This window comes from Motacilla alba, chromosome 11, assembly GCF_015832195.1.
Source record: "Motacilla alba alba isolate MOTALB_02 chromosome 11, Motacilla_alba_V1.0_pri, whole genome shotgun sequence".
Lineage (NCBI taxonomy): Eukaryota > Metazoa > Chordata > Aves > Passeriformes > Motacillidae > Motacilla > Motacilla alba.
The window spans coordinates 6,698,818-6,718,845 of NC_052026.1; the positions used below are offsets into that span (position 1 = coordinate 6,698,818).

General features: G+C 50.1%; 1 long non-coding RNA gene across 1 annotated transcript; it reads left to right on the forward strand.

The window, feature by feature from the left end:
- Positions 1 to 484: 484 nt before the first annotated feature.
- Positions 485 to 3,100, forward strand: LOC119705578. Its single transcript, XR_005258267.1, has 2 exons — positions 485 to 1,150; positions 2,800 to 3,100. It is a non-coding gene; the product is annotated as an uncharacterized LOC119705578 (long non-coding RNA).
- Positions 3,101 to 20,028: the final 16,928 nt, after the last annotated feature.

Sequence of the window (20,028 nt, forward strand, 5' to 3'; positions counted from 1 at the left end):
TTCAGCTTACCCCAGCACCAGTGAAGTGGTGTGAAAATGGAAATATTTTACGTTACAGTTGTACCTTTTCAGGAACACGCTGACCTTTGCCCCAGAAGTGTGTTTCTATCAAACTCATCCCTGCAGTGCACTGAGCTGTGGTCTGCTTGGTAGTAACGGGGGAACCACCCTTTCATCCGCAGTGAAATCCATCCTCCCCGTTTTTAACATCCAAGTAATAAAATTCACACAGCTAAATGAAAGATGTTGTTAATTATTTTATGGACTCGCTGCCAATTCATTCTCTGCCGTGTTAGAGTGAGGTCAGTGGGTGAGGTGTATAGTGGGGTGCTGCTGGGGAAGCAGAAAGCTGCAGCGCCACACGTGCCACGTGGAGAAAAACGGGCGAGGAGGTGTACTGCTTTAAGTCAAACAAGATAAGGAGTGTTTGCCAGTTGATTACTAAACCTAGGAAAGATCAAACGGCTCCACTGGAGGAGAACTGGGTACAGCAGCTCGTAGCAAGCGCTGTGGCTAATTCCAGACCAAAGGGGAAGCAGGATAAGAGGAAATTTATGAGTAAGCTCTTGAAGTAATGAAACGAAAGTAATGCTGATTGGCCTCATTTGCAGCAGTTCAAAAGCTGATCAGCATCGCTGAAGTAGTGAAGGATCAACTGACAATCATTTCCGTGGTGAGGAGCGGAGCTGACCCGCTGAACACGGCCCGGGGGGTCCGGGCCCGGGGGCCACAGCTGCTCCCAAATCCCCTCTCTGCATCACCCGCTCACCTGCTGGCCCTGCCAGGGCAGCTCCCTTGGGAAACGGGGCCGGAGCAGTTCACGGGGCGCTGTAAAATGGGGAGACAGAGCTGGAGAGTGGGCAGTGCCCAGAGACACCTCCCAGGAGCTGAGCACCATGCATGGAAAGCACTGCCCCAGGGCAAAGAGGAACCTGTGACCAGGTGGGCTTCACAAGGACAGGACCTGGGCTGAGATCCCAGCAAGAGCTCCTGTCCTGGGAGCTGGAGGGGCTGTGGCAGCCCGGGGGACCATGGCCCCTGCAGCACATGATCTTCCCTGTGCACAATCACGGGAGCCAGGAACCGACAAACCCACATGAGAGCTGCTGGATCTTCGACTGCCCTGGAGCCTGTATTTAGGATAACAACGGTTTGTAGTGCGCTCACTCAGAAATGGGGCGGGGAGGGAGAGTGGCACATTTGTTACTAATATGCCTTTGCTTCAAGACTGACTCTGACCCGTGTCCCGGTCAGAGTTGTATGGGAATACATTATTTGTGAACACGGAGCCATCTGGAGCACATGCGATTCCACTGAATTTGGAAAAAACCATCTGCCTATAGGTTGCAATGAAACGCTGATGGAACATGCAGTTTATGGAAATGTTTGTCTCTTCCTGGCTGATGTGCTGTATTATGACTAATTTTTGAAGGCCACATTGCATTAAGTCAGGATGTGCAGTGGAAACAACATGCCTGATAAAATCTTATGTGAGACAATGAATTGTAATATGTACATTTAAAGACTGTAGAGGGGAAAAAAAGGGCCTTTTTCATCTACATATTGATTCAAGTCCTTACGTAAGCACAAAATCACTGACCATAAACAAATACAGCCAAAACCATTGTGTTTCCAGTAGTGTTTCACATACCTGGGAGGGAAAAAAAATATTAACCCCAAATTGGTAGAGTACTTTTGAGCTTTGTATTTTGACGCTGGACACAAGTGAGCTGGTTTCGTTTAGTCACTGTAATGGGGAGAATACTAATCCACTCCTGCACCAGCAGTATTACAGGACACAGTGGTTGTGCCTCAGTGAATTTCTTCCACACCAAACTATTCGCCTGGAGAACAAAATCCTCCAAGGACTCAAGAGTTCCCGCGTGTCTGTGCGGTAGCCCTGCCTGAGGCTCTCAGGGCCGGGCTGCTCGGCCAGAAATTCCCCGCACGAGAATCTTTTTCTTTTGGGGTGGGAGGAGGGACGGAGCGGCGGGAGGATAGACGCGAGTCTGTGGGTGCCGTGGGGGCATGCGGACACGGCAGAAGGATGCGGTACCGTGGCAGGATGCGATACCACGGGGGGGTGCGGTGCCGCGGGAAGGATGCGGTGCCGCGGGAAGGGTGCGGTACCGCAGGGAGGATGCGGTGCCGCGGGGAGGATGCGGTGCCGCCGGTGGAGATGCTGTACCGCGGGGAGGATGCGGGGCGGGCGCGGCGGGAGGCTCTGCGGGGCCGTGCGGGGCTCGGCGCGGCGGGGCCGGGCGCGGCGCGGCCCACGAGGTGGCAGCAGACCCTTTGGAATGCGGCGGCGGGGCCGGCGGCGGGCGGGGGCTCCGCCGGGACTGCCCGGCCCCGCCGCGCCGCGGGACCCGCCGCCTCCAGAGGGGTCAGTCTCAGGGAGCAGCGGCACCGGCCCGCCCCGGCGGGGCTCTGGCAGGGCTGGACGGTGCGGGAGCATCCCCAGGCCGTACCGGAGCATCCCCAGCCGGAGGATGCAGCCCGAGGGGCAGAGGGCAGAGGGGCAGAGGGCTCAGCCCCCTCTGCCGCCCGCCCCGGGACGCCCCTTCCCGCTGCCGGCACAGCTCGGCTCAGCTGCTGCGGGGCTGCCGGAACGAGAAGGAATTTAATGTTGTCGAGCTCTTTTAAACGTCACGACAGGAGGAAATTGTGCCTGGAATGCCTGTGGTTCCCTCGGGGCAGTGGGGCTGCTGAGGACACGGCAGTGCTGGCTCTCACACGGCCCCTCGCCCACCCCGTGTGTCACAGGCGGAAACAGGTTCCTCTTTTCCTCTTTTACAGGTTCCTCTTTTCCTCTTTTTCTGCTTCATCTGCCTGCCGGGGCAAAACTGAGCCCGAGCCGCCCTGCGCTGTCCGCGCTGCTCCGGGAGCCGTGTCCCCGGCGCTCTGCCCTGGGGACGCGGCTGCTGCGGCTGGGACCGGGCGCGCTGGGACCGCGGGGCTGGGTTTAACTACAGCCACACGGCAAACCCAGACAGGGCACCGTCAGAATTCAGCGGCTGCCAAGCGTATCTGGGGACCTGCGGGGTGATGGCAGATGGCGGAAGGAGTTTCTTTATAAACTGAGAATGCAGACGTGGAATTGCTGTCCACACTGATTTTCCCCCCAAAAGCGCTCGCTCGCTGTTAGAGACTGCTACACATCTCCGCAATTAAGCAGTCAAGACGTGCTGAATAATAAATGAGCACAGAAAGGCCTGGGCTGCAGCTGGGAGCGAGTCCCCGTTAATGTGACAAGTGCAGCGGGCACACGCCGCGCTGGCAGAGCGCTCCCAGCCCCGGCTGAGCCAGGGAAGCTCCCTCCGAGGAGAGCGGCGTTCTCCCCAGGCCAGTGCCTTCTCCATCCCCTGTCCCTCCCCAGCCAGCACGGGGTCCAACCCCCAAACACGCGGTCGCTGTCCCCAGCCGTCCCCTCTCTGCTCACGGGGTTCCCTTCGCGCCTCTGATACACGGCCCGCCGCAAAGGCGCTGCCGAGGTAGTCTGTGCACACGTGAGAATAAAGGAAAAGGTAATTAAAAGACACGACCTACATGAAGCAAGACCATCAAGCGCCTGTTACATTAAACGAGGTGGATGAGTCCTCCATCCTGACCAGTTTTAGGATTTATTTTTGGGCAAAGCATTAGCACAATGGCATTTTACCTCCCCCTCCATACTTTGGGTGGCAATATACCTTTGTTTAAAAGACTGTAAGGAGCAGAGAAGTGAAAGGAATGAATGTAGTTTGAGGTTATTGCTTGAGTGGGCAGAAGAACATGAAAATTCAAAACATCCCAGCATCCTATAGATGTAGGCAAACTCCTGGCTGTTCAGGCAACTGATTGTTCAATAAATGCAAATGGACAAAGCAAAGCATCACTGAACTTGAGAGATAAAGGTCCCCTAACAATAGAGGCTTTTTACAGCATTGAGTCCAATTTTTTTTCCCTGTTTGTATAAGTAAAACCCAATTTGAGCAACTGAAGCATCAGCTCTTTACAGTGAAAGATAATTTGTCTGGAGCAGCCAATAAGATAGTGTAAGATCCTCTAAAGAAAGCCCAAAATATGTATCCTCATTTCATTAATAAATGGCTTGAATCCAACCATAAAAACGATGTGACTTTAATGGTTTTTCCAACTGGTAGCCACATTCCTTGTTAGCGAGAGATCCCATGTGGGAACATTAAAGTGAGACAACCCCACACAGGCTGGGAGTGATGAAACATGACCTAGCAGCTTCAGCATGCATCAGAGGATGGAGCTTGGTGATAAAATATTCAGATAAGCAATTCAGCCCCAAATGATGCTCACTGTCCAGATTTTGAAACTGGGGTTTAAAGAGCTTCATATTTTGAAGTGCCAAGTTTCCATAAGTAAATATGAAACTGAAAGTCAAAAGCTGGTAATTATGACCTGGTTGTGCCTGGATATCTGTCTGGTTGATTTAAACATGTGTTTTGGGTTAGTTGAGGAAAACTATTGAAATCTAGCATCTCTTTGTGAATAAATCTTTCTGAAGTTGGCATGCCACAGGTAGGAAAGGTCATGTGATATGGTATGTTCTCATTTTTTGCTTCAGTAGACTCATTTTTTATTGAATAGCAGAGTAAATATTTAAGCAAAACTAGTGTAAACTGCTGGCAGGTATGCCATGCTAAGTAGCAATCATTTACTTTTAAATAATTAAAAGTCAATATACAAGCATAGCATTCTTGTTGCAGTGCAGCACACGGTGCCACTGCTCTGCCTACATGTCACTTCAGAGCCTGGTTTACTAACAAAGCATTTAGTTCAGCTCATTTGGAGGGAAAAAGAAAAAAGGAGGTTTTTTAATAACCCACCTTCTCTGTTGTGTGTGTTTGCAGGTGTTTTGGCCGTGCAGACCCCAGCTATTTCTGAGTGAGGCTGAGTCTGCATTACTTGTGGGGCTGGTAAGGAAAGCCCTGATTTCCGTTGCATTATGCATGGTGGAAGTGTCAGGATGGCTCTGATGGTGTTTAATTAAATATTTGGCAGTGTTTAATTAATTAAATATTTAAACATTAAATACTAAATAGGATGTGATGTCTGCTTAGTGGACATTATGTCTCAATAGCCATTAGTCATTAAATAGGACTCAAATTGGCCCTAGAAGACTCCCCTTAGCTAAGCAAGGTCTTAAGTACATGCACTTTTGGATCTTCATTAATAAGTAATAGAGGCCAATTCAGACTATGTAGCAACACAGAGATCCCTATTAATGGAAACATTAATGTCTCTGTTTGAGACCAGGCTCTCAGTCTAGACAGCAGATGAGCTGCTGGGGGCAGAGGGGTGGGATGGGGCTCCTCGGGCGGGCACGGGGCTGTGGCCAGGGCGGGAGGGCAGCGACAGCAAAAAGATCCAGCACAGCACCTTCCCTGGCAAGGACAGGGGTCCAGCCTGCCTGTGCCTGTGGTCTACCAGCACCACGATGCCTCTGTGGGACTGTTTTGGGTTAACTTTGGGGGATTTTAAATTCATGACACGGTTTAGTGTTCACACACGCTTAGGCTCGCTGCACGAGCCCTGCTCGCCCAGGGAGCCCTGAGCAGCCCCCTCGAGGTAAATGAGAATCAGGCTCCCTCCTCACACCCACCCTTGGCCACATTCCCACGAGCGTTGGCCACAGGCTGATCCAGCCAAACATTCCCACGTGCCAGCTCTCTCAGCCTGCCCTCTCCCCACAGCACCGGCTCAGCAGCTCACTCGCTGCACACTGAGCACAGGCAAAAGCGCCTGCTGAAGTGGGCTCTGTAAAAGTGAAGGGGACTGACGTTTTAAAGATTTTTCTGTAATATAATTTCAGCAGGGAAACAACATTTTACAGGCCCATGTGGTTTTGAATTTGCTAATTTATTATTCTCTATTCCCCAGACAACCACTAGTGGCAAACACTTCATACTTTTCACCTCGGTGGTATTTTTGGTAAGATTTATTGGTTTTACCATTAGATCCAGGGCTGCACTCTAACACACACTGACACTGCCTTTCAGCACCGTGCTGCTCAGCGGGGGTTGTGTAGCCCACACCAGGGACTCAGACTCCCTGGGGTCAACGAGCAACCCTGGCATCCACCCTGCCAGTGATCTGGGGCTTTTCAGAGTGTGATAAACTGATTGCAACTTGAAGCAAGTCTGAGATTGTTTTAATTGATGCTAAAGTCAAATTATAATCCAGATGGGGGATCCCTAATTAACTCAAGGTTTAACTTCTTTGGGGAACTGTGCTAACAAGCCAGTGCCATCAGTGGGGCTCATGGAGGGCCAGGGGTGGGCAGCCAGCAGGGCCACAGCAAGGGGCCTGGTGTGCTCCTGCCCTGGTGCTTCTCTGTGGATTCAGCATCCATAGATCTCCCGTGCCTCCCAGGCTGCAAACACACTGGTAATCAGATTGTGCTTCTGCCTAGTAGTTCTTACTGGAAATATCATTGAGTTAGCTCTTGAGGGATTTGTGTCTGGTGACATATATATTGGTAGAGAAGTCAGAGGTCGCCTATTGCAAAGATCATCTTGATAGGATGATTATGAAAAAAGCCATGCTGGTTAGAAGACCCTCTAACTAGATTTGGCCATCTTCTTTCAGCGTCACATTAGCAGATCCTGGTTTCTCTCTCAGTTTTAGTGATCCAATCTTTCTTCTCCTGAATTTCTCCCTTGGGAACTTTCTACACAGACATTTTAATATATCACAGTATTCTCTGCAGAAGTCATTTGCTTAATAAAGAGACTGGATATTTTTTAATTGTAATATTAGCAATGTTCAAGAGCAGCCACAATGCCTGCACCTACACCTGGCACGGGCTGGGAAGGGCTGGTCCTGGGCCAAAGCCATCCCAGCAGTGAGTCAGTGCTTTCACCTTCACATTTCCACCATGCACAGCTCCCAGGGCAGCTGGGACTGGCTTTGGAGGGGATGGTGTGGCTGCTGGGAGCAGTGCTCTGCACAAGATGTTCCTCCACCATTTTGCTCCACGCAAACTCCAGCTGGATCTTTTGTAGTTTTTAAGAAATTGTCAGTGATGGGATAGGCACTCTAAAGCAAGCACCCAATCAAATATTGAGCAGCACAGTCAGTCGCTGAATTACCAGCTAGCTGCCAAATGTAGGGTTCTTTTTCAGTTTTAACACTTCTTGTTGCACAATGTCAAGCTGTCAGAAGACGCTGTCTGCAGAACAGAAAACAAATATCAGTGCCACGCTGCCTAGCAGTGCACACAGGCTGCTCAGCATCCTCTGCCCACACCAGCTTCCCAGGTGACACGAGGTGAGCCCACACGAGCTGCAGGTGGGCTGTGCTGCTCCCCGCACTCACTGCTCTCCCACTTATTTCTCCTGGTAGCTTTGCATGCTTGTTGCGTGCTGTTAAAAGGCTTTTCATTTCCTGACAATTTATAAATATGTATTGGGCCTGAAGGATGAGGGTAAAGCAACTGCTGTTTCTTTTTTTAAAGAAAATTAAACATGACAAACTTAGTTATTCATGCAAACCATCCGCCTGTTATCTCTGATTATGCAGGATCCAAATGGTGAAGCTGAGTGAATGAGTGCATTCATCAAAGTAAACTGTCAGAGGCAGGAACACTGGGTTTAACCTACCCCTACCTATTCTCTTTTGTACTTACGTTTCATCATCTTCAACAAGGCAGTGCAGTTGCTTGGTATCAGGAGCACCTATTTCACTACCCCCCTCTCTTTAAGGGGGTTAATTAACCTCTAGAAAACAGAAGAGATGCTGTGTGTAGTGCTCTCCTGCTTTAAAACATCACTTCACCAGGATATTTTAGGCAGATCATATGGTGTTTCAGGGGCAGAGGCTGGAGCACAGTGCTCGTGTGTCCCTGCACTCACCAGCCTGAAAGGACGTGCAGTGTTTTGTTAAGCCTTGGCACTCGTGCATGTGTACCTATGTGTGGGAGAAATACATGGAAATAAACTTCACACACTGGGAAGTGACAGATTGATTCCCAGCCATCCACCAACCTGCCCCACAGCAACAGAGAAAACCTGGGACATGTAAACATGAGAAAATAAGAAAGATTGTATCATACTGTCTGAAATGTCCGGCAAGAGCCACTGTTTGCTGATCTGTTTCAGTGCAGAGAAGCTGCTTCAGACATCAGCTCTTATACTCAGGAACATCTTTGATTTATCTTATGAGGAAGATGGCCTTTACCTGGCCTGGGAGGATTGGATGGGGCCAGGTCCCTTCCTGAGGCACCAGAATCACAGAATGAGCTGAGTTGGAAGGGTCCCACAGAGGTCATCGAGCGCAGTTCCTGGTCTGGCCAGCAGCATCCCCAGGAGTTACACCATGTGCCCGGTGCCATGTGTCCAAATGCCTCTGACAGGCTTAAGCCATTCCTTCTTGTCCCCCACAACCATTAACAGTGTCCTGAATGGCACCTCCTAACTGGATGATGTCCAGGTGCCCACTGAGGCCCCCTCTGTCCTGCACTACCCTTCACTGTCAGTTCTACTCATGTTGGTGCAAGCCAGGGACCAGAATTTTAAGCCCCGTGGTGCTGTGCCATGCCAGGGGGGTTAAAGTGTCCAAGGATTTTTAGGGTGGGCTGGAGGGCAGGGAGGACTTCCTGCAGCTTGCAATACCTTCTGTGGTACAATGTAATGCTTTAGCACCAGGAAAAAGCCACAGCACTCTCCCAGCATGATTTACACTCTGGTTGAGTCAGTGTGACAGCAGGACTACTTAACGCTACCCTCCGCCCCCACTGTTACAGAGTTATGACTTTAAACGCCAAATATGAATCAAAAATTTCCTCTCCATTCAAGTCCTCCTTCTGCCCTTCTTATCTGACTCATTTCCAGGCTGCCCACTGACCTTCATGCTAATTGATCATTACTAATAGATAAGGGTAATGCAGCTTTTGAGCTGTGCTTAGTGTGTGCTTTGTGCTTCTTGATTGGCACCAGCGATATTTTTTTGCCTAGACTGAAATTAAATCAGAAGCCAGTGGACAGCACCCCTGCACACTGGAGTGAACTGCCGTGCTGCTACTGGCACGGCCTGAAATGACTGGAAGAGCCCAATTCCATCAGGGCTGGGCATTTGCAGGAGGCTGGGTCCCCCTAACAGCCCCACAGAGCACGCTGAGTGTCCCCAAGCCCTCTTCCAGCACCAGCTACCTCCCAGGAGGGTGCCTGAGCTCCCTGCTGTGGGTGAAGCACCCCCCAGCTGCCCTTTCCTGGAGGCTGAGGCGTTCCACAGGTGTGAATGAGCTCAGGAAGCCACGGGGCACTCCAGGTATCTGTGGAGCTGAGCCAGGTGTGCCTCTGGATCCAGGGCACTAGAGAGGATTTAAGTGACTTTGTCAGGAGTGATCTGGAGAGCCCGAGGTGCAGCTCAGATCACACTCGCTGCCCGCAGCCCCTCTGCAGCTCTCTAATGCTGGGGAGCGTGTTTCATACTCACATGGATTATTACTGCAATCCTGGAGATAAAGCCATTCATCTTCTGCGGCCCTTGGGAGTCTGAGAAGCTAATGCACATCACAGCAACAGGACATGTACAGCAAGCAGCACAAAGACAGTGAGAGGCACCTGCAGGAGTGCCGAAAGGGAGACAGGAGCCAGAGCAGGAGAGCAAATCTGCACGAGATACACAGATGTACACACGAACTTCACCAAAAATCCCACATCTTCAAGCACTTTCTGGTGAAGCCTTCAGAAATATCAACATGAGCTAAAAGCTTCAAACTCCTTTTGTTCTGCCACCAATTTTCTGATAGCAGCAATTATCAGCCTTGTTCTCAGACTTGCCCGTGCTTGGGAGCAGCCGCAGGTGGAGGCAGGTGCTGGTGGCAGGGGACACCCGGCCTGCCCAGCCCAGGTGTCTGTACATCTGCCCCTTTATCCAGCCACGGTGACAAAAGTAAGAGCACAAGTCCCAACGTCCCATTTTCACCAGCTTAAACCCTGGCGATGAGCACTCTAAGAACCCATTTCAGGCAGAATAGAAAATTAATGAGGGAATAAAAGAGGTTGAGTCACACATCTTACATCTCAAATATGCCTTGCACAAATCGGCCGTGATGAATTGTTGTATGAAGTCTGGGCAAGGCTCCTCGCTGGTCAGAATACTGATAAAGCATGTGTGGGGCTTCTCACATGTTAAACAGAGCTCATTAAGGGAAAGATGCTGTTTATCCTTTTAATTCTGACCACATCAGTCACTCGTCATCTTATTTGGACCCTATTTTTCCCCAGACTGGCAGGTGATATGATTGCATTGGCCTCAATACAATCACAGCTCACACTTTGCTTGACAATCCAGCAGCAGTGACCAGAGCTTTTGTGCTGGTGCAGCTGGGAGAGCCGGGTGCCTGCTCATGGACATCCCAGCCCAGCAAGCCCACGCGGCCGGCACGGGAACAAAACCAGGCAACTTTCAGGCCATGAATATACATCTCGTTCCGAGCAAAAAGGAGGCTCTCCAGCAGCAATGCCAAACGTGCAGATTAATGACAATGCTTTGCCTGTGAAAATGGCCTTGCTGAGTCCAAACACGTTCTCCCAAGATGCCAGATTTTGTAAGTTAGCAAAAATGTTGAGCTGTCTGTTTGCTTTAAACAATTATGTCAGCTCTGCAAGTAAAATATGTTCCCTTGCCTAACCTCCCCATGCTGCTAGGTAGGGCAGCATTTGGCTGGCTCTTGCTTTAACACAGACATCAGGGGACAGCTGGAGATTTTCCCTGAGAGGAGAAGGGCACAGCCAGTGAGGGGAGAGGTGGCAGGACCAGCAGCACCGACAGGACCCCGCAGCAGTGAGTGTTATCACCTGCTGCCAGCCCCAGTACCCCAACAGAGGTAAAAGCCCTGGTCAGGTGTGGGTTTAAGCCTTCAGCAGCAAGTAAAAACAGACCTGTTTTCAGAAGGCAATTCTTTAAGTGGAGATCTGGTGCCACACTTCATTAAAAATACAGTCCTAAAGCAGACAATACAAAGGAGCCTGTTGTTGCTGCTCCCACCTCTCTGCCCAAGGGACAGCTGCTGAAGAAAGAGAGATTAAATGATTTATCCTAGGTCACACTAGAAGTTTGTGGCAGAACTGGGAATTGCAGAGGCTCCCCTGGGTGCCCACCCAGTACATTAAGCACAAACTGAACCCTCTTGTCCTCAGCAGTGGGTGAGAGGCCAGGTCAGGCATTCCCTGTGCTGGGACAGGCTGTCAGAGCCTGGCTCTGGGCTGCTGAGCAGGAAACACTGGCTGTCAGCACCCAGGGCACAGCAGCAATATTTATATCAGAGCTAATGGAGGCAAACACCCATCACTTTGCTGTGATTTACACCCAGCACACCGCGGCCAAGCTGAGCCAGAGGAGCCCAGCCTTCCACCACCCTTCCAAAACCAGTGCCCCAACCAATGGGACAGGGCTAGGGCCAGCCTGCAGGGCATTTCTCCTGTGAGCAAACACTCACTTGACAAACGAGTCACACAAACACACTTACCCCAGGGCTGGCACTTGATGTGAGACCACAAGGGGCTCCCAGCCTGGAAAACACTGCTTGGACAAAGCTGGGCTAGATGGCAACAGCCTTGAGAGAACTGCAGTGGAAATAAAACCAGAGGGCAACCTAGTGACAGCGCTCAAACACACATCCCAAATATTTCATTACCAGTATCTCCAGAGCCCATCTAGGCAGCTTTCTGGTATGCGGAAAATCGGGTTTGGGAGAGCCAAAAAAAAAATCCAGAATGGTTCTGGGGGGTGTGCTGAGATGGTTGATTAGAATATGAGACACTTCGGAACACGTGGAGGGGGAAGAAACCAAACTCATGGAAAACAATAAAGCAAGCAAACAAGAAAACTCGCAAGAAGAATAAAGGGATTGTTCAGTTGTGCACTGCACTGCAGGGACTGTGGGGTGGCACAGCTGGGAGTCCCTGGGCCACAGAGCTCCTGGACACTCTGGTACCTCAGCCTGCTCTGCAGGTCTCTGCTCACACAGAGCTCCCTGGCCTGTGCGTGGAACCTCCTGCACCTTTTAGCCACTAATTCACAAAAGTAGCTTCTTGGGATGCAACTGCATACTGCATTAATCTTGTCTCAATCACAGCAAAGAACTGTGTGAAAATACACAATTGAAGGTACTTTCCATGCTATAATCATGTGACAGTTCTTCAGAGAGAGCAGAACTGTGCAACAAATCCAAAAGCCATGACACTTCTGACTGTGATGATTCCACTTCCAAGCTAGCAGCAGGTGAGGACAACACAGTTTGCTCTTTCCAGTATTCAAAGACAGTTTAGCATCAAAAAATCTTTCTGAGTGATCACAGTCCAGGAGAATACATCTAATTCCCTTTAAAATAATTTGGAGCTTCACTGGGTAGAAAATTGCTATTTCTGCTCCAATGCCAGAGAATTCCATTTTTAATTACAGAAATTTCTGTTATGCACAATTATAATATTCTTTCATATTCTCCCTCACTCTTAGCTCGAACACACTATTAGCTACTTAAACTGCTGCTATGCATCAGGCAGACACAGGTCACTCCTGCTGCACAAGAGTGCTGATGGTCCTGCCTCCAGAATCAGCTCAGACCAAAGAACAGAGGATGAAGCACCTTTTTTTTTTTTTTTCATATATTCCAGGACAAATTACCCTAATAATCAATGACTGTTTGGATGCAACCTTCAGTCAGATGCAATCAGAACGTAAAAATGTTAAATACCTTCTCCAGAGTGCAGATATATGGACTGATGCCTTGTGGAATGCAAGCTAAGGACCAGGTTCAGCGAGCAGAGTGAGAAATGCAATGTGAGACTCCACAGCAGAAGTCAGTGAAAAAGTGTAGCCCCTCGCTACTGCCTGTGTTTGCAGGATCAGGAAACAGGGGGATAAATTCTCATGTCCCAAACCAATAAACACAAAATGATCTTTACACAATAATTAATCATCCTGTAGAATGAATCAGCTGAACCAAAAAATATCAGCCTGTTTCTGAGGAGCTGTTGGGGGCAGCAGCTGGAGACTGGCAGCTCAAACCTGTCCCAGTCGGATGAGAGGAGAAGCCTCCAAGCACACAGGAGTGTGTCCAGACACACATCCCCAGGATTAGTGCTTGCAAAGGTGCAAAGATGATGAATGAGTTGCCTTAATCTGTGGCTGCATTAAACAGATTGTCTCTGTACATTTAGTACCTGCTTTTTCAGTTCCAGCGGGAATTTAGTACCTTTGCTGATCAGAATCGATAACTTTAATTGCTAGTTTAGAGTTAGGTGCAAGGTGCATTGACACTAATGAAAATTAGTTGCTTAATTTGCCAGTGACACCAGGGAGCACGCTGGGGAAGGCAGAGGGAAAGCCAGGCAAGGCTGCTGCTCTGCGTGCCCCATTCTGGGCACAGAGGGACAGAGGGAAGGGTGGGAACGGGGTGGCACAGAGGGACAAAGGGACAGAGGGATGGATGGGAAGGGATTGGGACAGAGGGATGGATGGGAAGGGGGGGCACAGAGGGACAGAGGGATGGATGGGAAGGGGCTGATGCAGCCAGGCAGCAGGAGGGCGTGCAGGCACTGGCCACGCTCTCCCAGGAGCCCAGGCAGGGGCCACATGGCTGCGTGGGTGGGCACAGAGCACAGAGCAGTGGCTCGGGTGCTCAGGAGAGCTGCCCTCCTGCTGCTGCCCAGGCAGGTCGGGGCACACACCGGGTGCCCTGGAGCCCAGGGAGGGGGGCTCCCCACGCCACTGGCACAGGCAGGCTGCTCTGCAGCCTCGGGGCTTTCTGGGCACCCGGCAGGTCCCTGGCTCCTTGAGGAGCAAAGCAAAGCTCTCCTCGTAGCCGAGCGAGCCCAGCGGCGCTCCGAGGGCAGCAGGGCTGTGCCCACCTGCACATGGCATGGGAGCCGGGCAGGGCTCCTGGTGGCCAGCACAGCCACCCCACCTCGCCAGGGCCGCCTCTGGCCTCTGCTCCAGCCGCAGCCTCTGCTCACCAAACCGAGGAGGCACATGCATCGACCCTCCAGGGTCTTCCAATGAAGCTCTTTCGGTGTGGATCAGAGTGAAAACACAGCTACCTTGCGGGCACACTGGAAGCCCTCACTAGCCAGCAATTGAAAGGCTTCTGGCTGGCCCCGTTCCCTTTGAAGCATGCCTGCTGGCTGTAGGTTTCTCTTGTGCTCCCTCGCAATTACAGCACTTTTCAGCTTCTCTCTCTCCTTTTCTCTTTAATTTAAATAGATTGAGAGGAATTAAAAAACCCTCATCAATCAGATTTATCAAATAAAACTGTTGAGGTAGGGCCAGCTGCAGCTACATATGTCAAACTCAGCTGCAGATATGAAAGGAGAGGCTGTAATTCATAGGGTGCTCAGCTTTTTGAGGGTTTAGCAGCAAAGCTAATCCCATTGCTATATTCCTAAAGCTATGCAGATGCCTCCAAGCTAGGCAAGGATCAGTCCCTGCACACACAGGTCTGTCTGGACCCTGCTCTCTGTGAAAGGAGGTGTCCGTGCTGTACTTGCTGCCTGGGCACATTCCTCCACAAGCTGCTGCAATGTCCCCCTTCTCAGGGCTTGGGAAGGACTCAATAGACCTTTGGTTTCTTTCCTTGTACCACACATGTGGCTGAACAACCTGGGTACATCTTCTGTCTGAGACATTGGGCACAGGTTACTCCACTTGTAAGAGCTCAGGTGAAAGAGAAGAGTAACAGCAAAACTTCTCATGGATTATTAACGTGGGTCAGCATTTCCCCAGCCTTTGCAAATTTTGGTTCACAGAGGTCCACTTTTGTTGAACACTATTAGCTGAGGGACAACGCTGCCAAAGAAATCCAAAAGCAGGTAACATCCCCAGGTACCTGCATGAGGATCTTGAGCCGTGGGTGAGAGCAGTCTTCAGGGGGCACGAGCTGAAAATGATGAGGAACAGATATCTTGGCAATGGAGGAAGTCAGAGGTGGCACAGTCTTCCCCCATTCTGTTAAAAATACTGTTATTTCCATGTGACCCCCAAATGCCCCTGTTCTGGGACACGAGGGGTGCCCATGGCTCTCCTGCAGATCCTGCTGGCCACTACTTTTTGTGAATACCCTGATCACAACCCTCCTTCCGTCATGGCAGAGCGGCAAGGGGAGCACTGAGAAACCACAGCATCCTCTCCTCTCCCTCTGCTTTTCCACACTGCTGTGGAATGGCCAACTCTGTGCAAGGAGCATCCCAGCAGCTGCTGACCACAAACAGCACCCCAGGACCCTCAGGGACAGACACGTGTAACGAGACACGCTCAGGGATGCAGAAGTGGGGAAGGACTTCATGGTTTTCCTCATGGTTACTTTAACAAGAGCAGAGTTTAAAAGCTGCTCTCTGCAGAGGTCGCTGCTGCAGCATCCAGCACCTTCCTCAGCAGAGGTGCCCAGACCTCGTCTCCCAGGGTAAGGGCTGTCAGCCTTCCCTCGCTCACAGAACCGAGCTGCTCTCAGGCTGCTGCCAGGCCCTCGTGTCCTCCAACAGACTCCATCTGCTGGTTTTTCAGACAAGCAGCTCCTACAAGGACAAAAATCTATCGAGTTAAATAATACATGCTTCATCTTCTGTTTCTCTCAGCAAAACGGTGCAATTTTTGGAGATATTTTGTAAATTCAGATTTATGATGATTATTTTTCATGCTATGGCTACCACAGTGACCATAGAGAATTTATGGAGGTAATAATGTATTTAAATAGCCAATTTTGAAAAAAACTGAGCCATTGCAATGGATTAACACTCAAACCATTAATATTCAAACGTATTAAGTCACTTGAAGGATTTTTTTGTGTGTATGCATATTTTGGGGTATATTCTCCTCATAATACGTGGAGAGAAGATATGCTTTACTGTTGACATTTAACACATTTTCTTTATTGCTTTTCATTTCACTGTGAGTAAAAGCGTTATTTGTCCACCCGGCCTTCCTTAGGACGAATGCCATCATTTCTGTTTGCAGAAGCAACCAAAAATTAAAGGAAATATTTTAGATGTCAACATTAAATGTCAAAAACTGTTTTTAAGTAATTAGTAATACTCTGGCACATATGCATTTTATTCAGAAAATTCCTGTTAAAAATATTCATTGGGGGATATTCAAATTTATTATGTAGAACAACATGGCATTAACGTGCTGGCTTCTATTTAATGCTTTGGATCATAGCAACAAAGATACCAATGGGAAATCATTAAACAAATATGAGATTTTTTTTTTGCAGAATAATGGGTCTATGTTTGGTATCACTTGAAAAAAGAAGAAACCCCTCACCGAGCTCAAACCGACAGAAAAAAAAAAAAAAAAGCAACGATCAGGCAAAGTACAGCAATATTATAAATGTTACCAGGTTTCAGAAAGTGATTTTGTGTTAATTCCAATGTTGACGCTGTCCGAGGCTGCTGAGGGGAGCGCGGGGTGCGGGAGCGGATGGACGGTGCCGGCAGGGCGCACAAAGGGCTGCCTCTGCCTGGGGGGCGGGGGGAGCTTTATTAATTATATTTCCTTTCGAGCCCTCACAATAACATGTCAGTAATGTACACATTCTGTAGTTAATTGACGTTAACGATTTGGCCGGCCGGGAGCCTCCCCGCGCCGTGAGAATCGCGGCCGTGCCGCGTTCCTCGGCCCCGCGGCGCGGCCACAATTAACTCGATGAGCGTGGGGCCGCTGAGCCGCCCCAGGGCCCTGCCGGCCCCCGCCTCCCAGCCCTCCCGGGGCAGCCCTGAAGGAGCACAGCCCCCGGCGCACAGCCCTGCACAAAGGGACATTCACGCACCCCCAGAGATGGCCGCCAGCACGCACGGCCACCCTGCCGCGGGGCACAGGCGGGGCTGCAGCACGCTGCTCTGGCTCCCCGGGCACTGCCACCCGGCGGGATCTGGGCTCTGTCTCTCGTGCAGGTGAGCAGCAGGTCCCATAGCCAGCCATCCCAAAAAGCCCATCCGTCCCAAAGAGCCCAGCCATCCCAAAAAGCCCATCCGTCCCAAAGAACCCAGCCCCAGCCGTCCCAAAGAGCCCATCCACCCCAAAGAACCCAGCCCCAGCCGTCCCAAAGAGCCCAGCCGTCCCAAAGAGCCCAGCCCCAGCCGGCCCAAAGAGCCCAGCCCCAGCCGGCCCAAAGAGCCCAGCCCCAGCCGGCCCAAAGAGCCCAGCCCCAGCCGGCCCAAAGAGCCCAGCCCCAGCCGCCCCACGGGCCTGCAGCTGCCCTCGAGGTGCCATCCCCCCGCAGGCTCTCAGCAAAGTCAGGTGCATGGTCACAGCTGGGAAGTGATGCCTCCCAAACCAGCCCCTGCCTGGGTTGCTGTGGTATTTCACCTGTGGTGCCACTCAGCCAGCGTGGAGTGCCCCAGATTCCCATGATTTACATCTCTGGAGTCAACCCTTTCCGTGACAGCAGCCCCTGGAAAGGTGGTTTGTCTTTAGGCAGGCAGCTGGGGAGAAAGCCCAATGGGCAGCAGCAGGATCCAAACCCACTGCAGCTGCCAGCACTTCCAGGCCTTTTGGAAATGGCAGGAGGAGCCTGGAGTCCTACCATAGTCCAAGAGCACATGGAAGTTACAGCAACAGCACCAGCGGGTTGCTCTGGGCAGATGCAGGATGGCATCCTGGTGTGCTGCACCAGTGCATTCCCTGCATCCTCCCAGCACAATGGAAGTCATGCACATTTCTCCATGAGGACCAGTAACAGACCTGCTTTTGTGTAGGGCATTTCCTCCCTCCTTGGGGCTACTCTTAGGCTCATCCCACTTCAGTGCCAGATGTGCATCACACCTGCCAGTGCTACAGCCCCAGTTCCTTCCTCTCTTCCCACCTTTGATCCTGCCAGCACAGAGCCTCCACCATCACTCATCCAGGCCGTGGCCAAGCACAGAGCACAGTGGCTGAGCCTGTGCTGCTCCTTCACAGAGGATCAGTAGCTTGTCTGACTCCTTTTTCTTCTTACCTGCATTAGCAGAAGTCAGATCTTCTTTATGTTGTCCAATGGAAGAAGCCAAGAGACAGGGAAGGGGGGAGAGGAACCACAAAAAAACCCCATGAGTCGAGGTTTGGTAGAAAATCAGGTTAAAAAGACCAACCCAGTCACTGCAAGCAAATACCACCCCCTATTTAGGGGTTTCTAGACCAGCCATCCCACAAGCAGCACCTCTCCCACTCCCAGCAGAACAGGGTGGCCCAGGCAGCAAAACATTCAACAAATTGTTCTGTTGCCACTTCTCAGGGGAAAACATTTGCTTAAAAACAGTCAGATGAATTTGGAGTGATCTATAGGGCACTTTGTTATGTTAATGACTGTTACCAACTGTCTGTTCTTTATATTAAAGTGTTGACTCATTGTCAGTTGGGGCGAGACAAGACAGCTTGCTTGTGCCTTGCAGTCCTTTTGCACTCACCCAAACTACTCATGTGAAGACACTTTAATATGAAGAGACACTGTCTGTGGCTATTATTAATCTCCTGACTGAAGCCCAGAATACTAATAACACCACGCAGGATCAGCTAACCTTTCCTCAGAGCATCCTTCATTCTGCAAGATTTTGGCCAAAACGAAAACATTTTTCTCTGCTCTCACAAGGCTGACAAGCAGACCTCCCAATCAGAGATGTAAAAAGGTTTTCATTTGCCCTCTCCTGTGCTCAAATAACGCCGTCATCATCATCATTCTGGCAGAGGTAAGAGGGGTGCCTCCTGCAAGCCCAGAAACATCAGCTTTACCCACATCAGACAGCAGCATTTGGCAGGTCTGGCTGAGGTGAGAAAGCAACTTGTTTATTCTCAGACTGATCTTAAACCCAAGTGTAACAACCAAACCTCACTGTGAGCTGTACAGTCCAAAAATGTCATTGGCATCTGGTAGGAAATGGAAGATGGATAATGGGGTGAAAAGATAAAGGTTATCTTTTAAGTCTTGTAATGGTCAATAACTTGACACATAGAAAAATTGGGCAGAGGTGCAGAGGCTGGTGTCCTGATAGAGTGCCCCCCCTCAAAAAAATCCACACACCTTGCACAGAACTGCAAAACAAAGCACCATATTACTCTTCTCCATCTGATGCTGCTGCTCTGGGATCCAATCCAAGACAGCTCAAACCATTTATCCTGGCTGCACACAGAGCACACCGTAGGTAAGTTTGTGTAACTGGAGTCTGAACACGATAACCTGAGCAAGTCACAGCTGTCCCTACGTCTCCTTTTGCCTTGGGAGGAGCCCAAACACATTCCTACACAGTTTCATTACATTTTTACTCTCTTCTTTCCAGCCAAACCACTTATTTTCAGTTGTATGTGAGGCCTCTTCCATCCATATTTAAGAAAAAGCAACAGTGCTAGATGCAGAGCAGTGTCTGCTCCCTGCCCGTGCACACCAGCCAGTCTCACCCTGTCAGCTTTAGTGGACTTCCCATCCCTGTGTCACCAACAGCTTCTTTCTGGAAACACATCTGTACCTAAGTTACTTTGGGCTCCTGACCCTACTAAGAATAAAAGAATCTGCCCCCCCAAAGGAAGAAAATAGACCCAGATTTGCTTCTAGCACCAGGAAAAACAGCCACCCCACATTTGTGATAACTGCATGATTTTCCAGAAAAATGTTTAGGCTTGTTGCTTTTCTCTGTCAGAAAAAAATTGTTTAGCTCTTGATTAAACCCCTTATTTCATTTCCAAGGAATGCTACTGTATACAGTTTGTGAGAGACCCAAACATTCGATGCTTTGATGTTGCCTTTATAGTATAAAAGTATAATATATGTGACCAAACGCTGAGTTTTAAATGAAGAGTGACCAATTGTAGTACTGCCAGAAAGACCTTAAGTGCATTTAGATTTACAGAAGCATTTCCCCTCCCCAGGCACTGTCTGTAAACAAAGCAACTTCTCTTTTTTCAATAGTCATGGGAATTTAGGAAAGCAACAAAACTCTTACTTCTTTGGCCAAACCAAGGCAGAAGTTAACATTTGAGACTCATAACAGCAAAAGCTGATAAAGGAAATGTTTTCCCCTCAAATAAAGACAGTTCTTGTCAGGC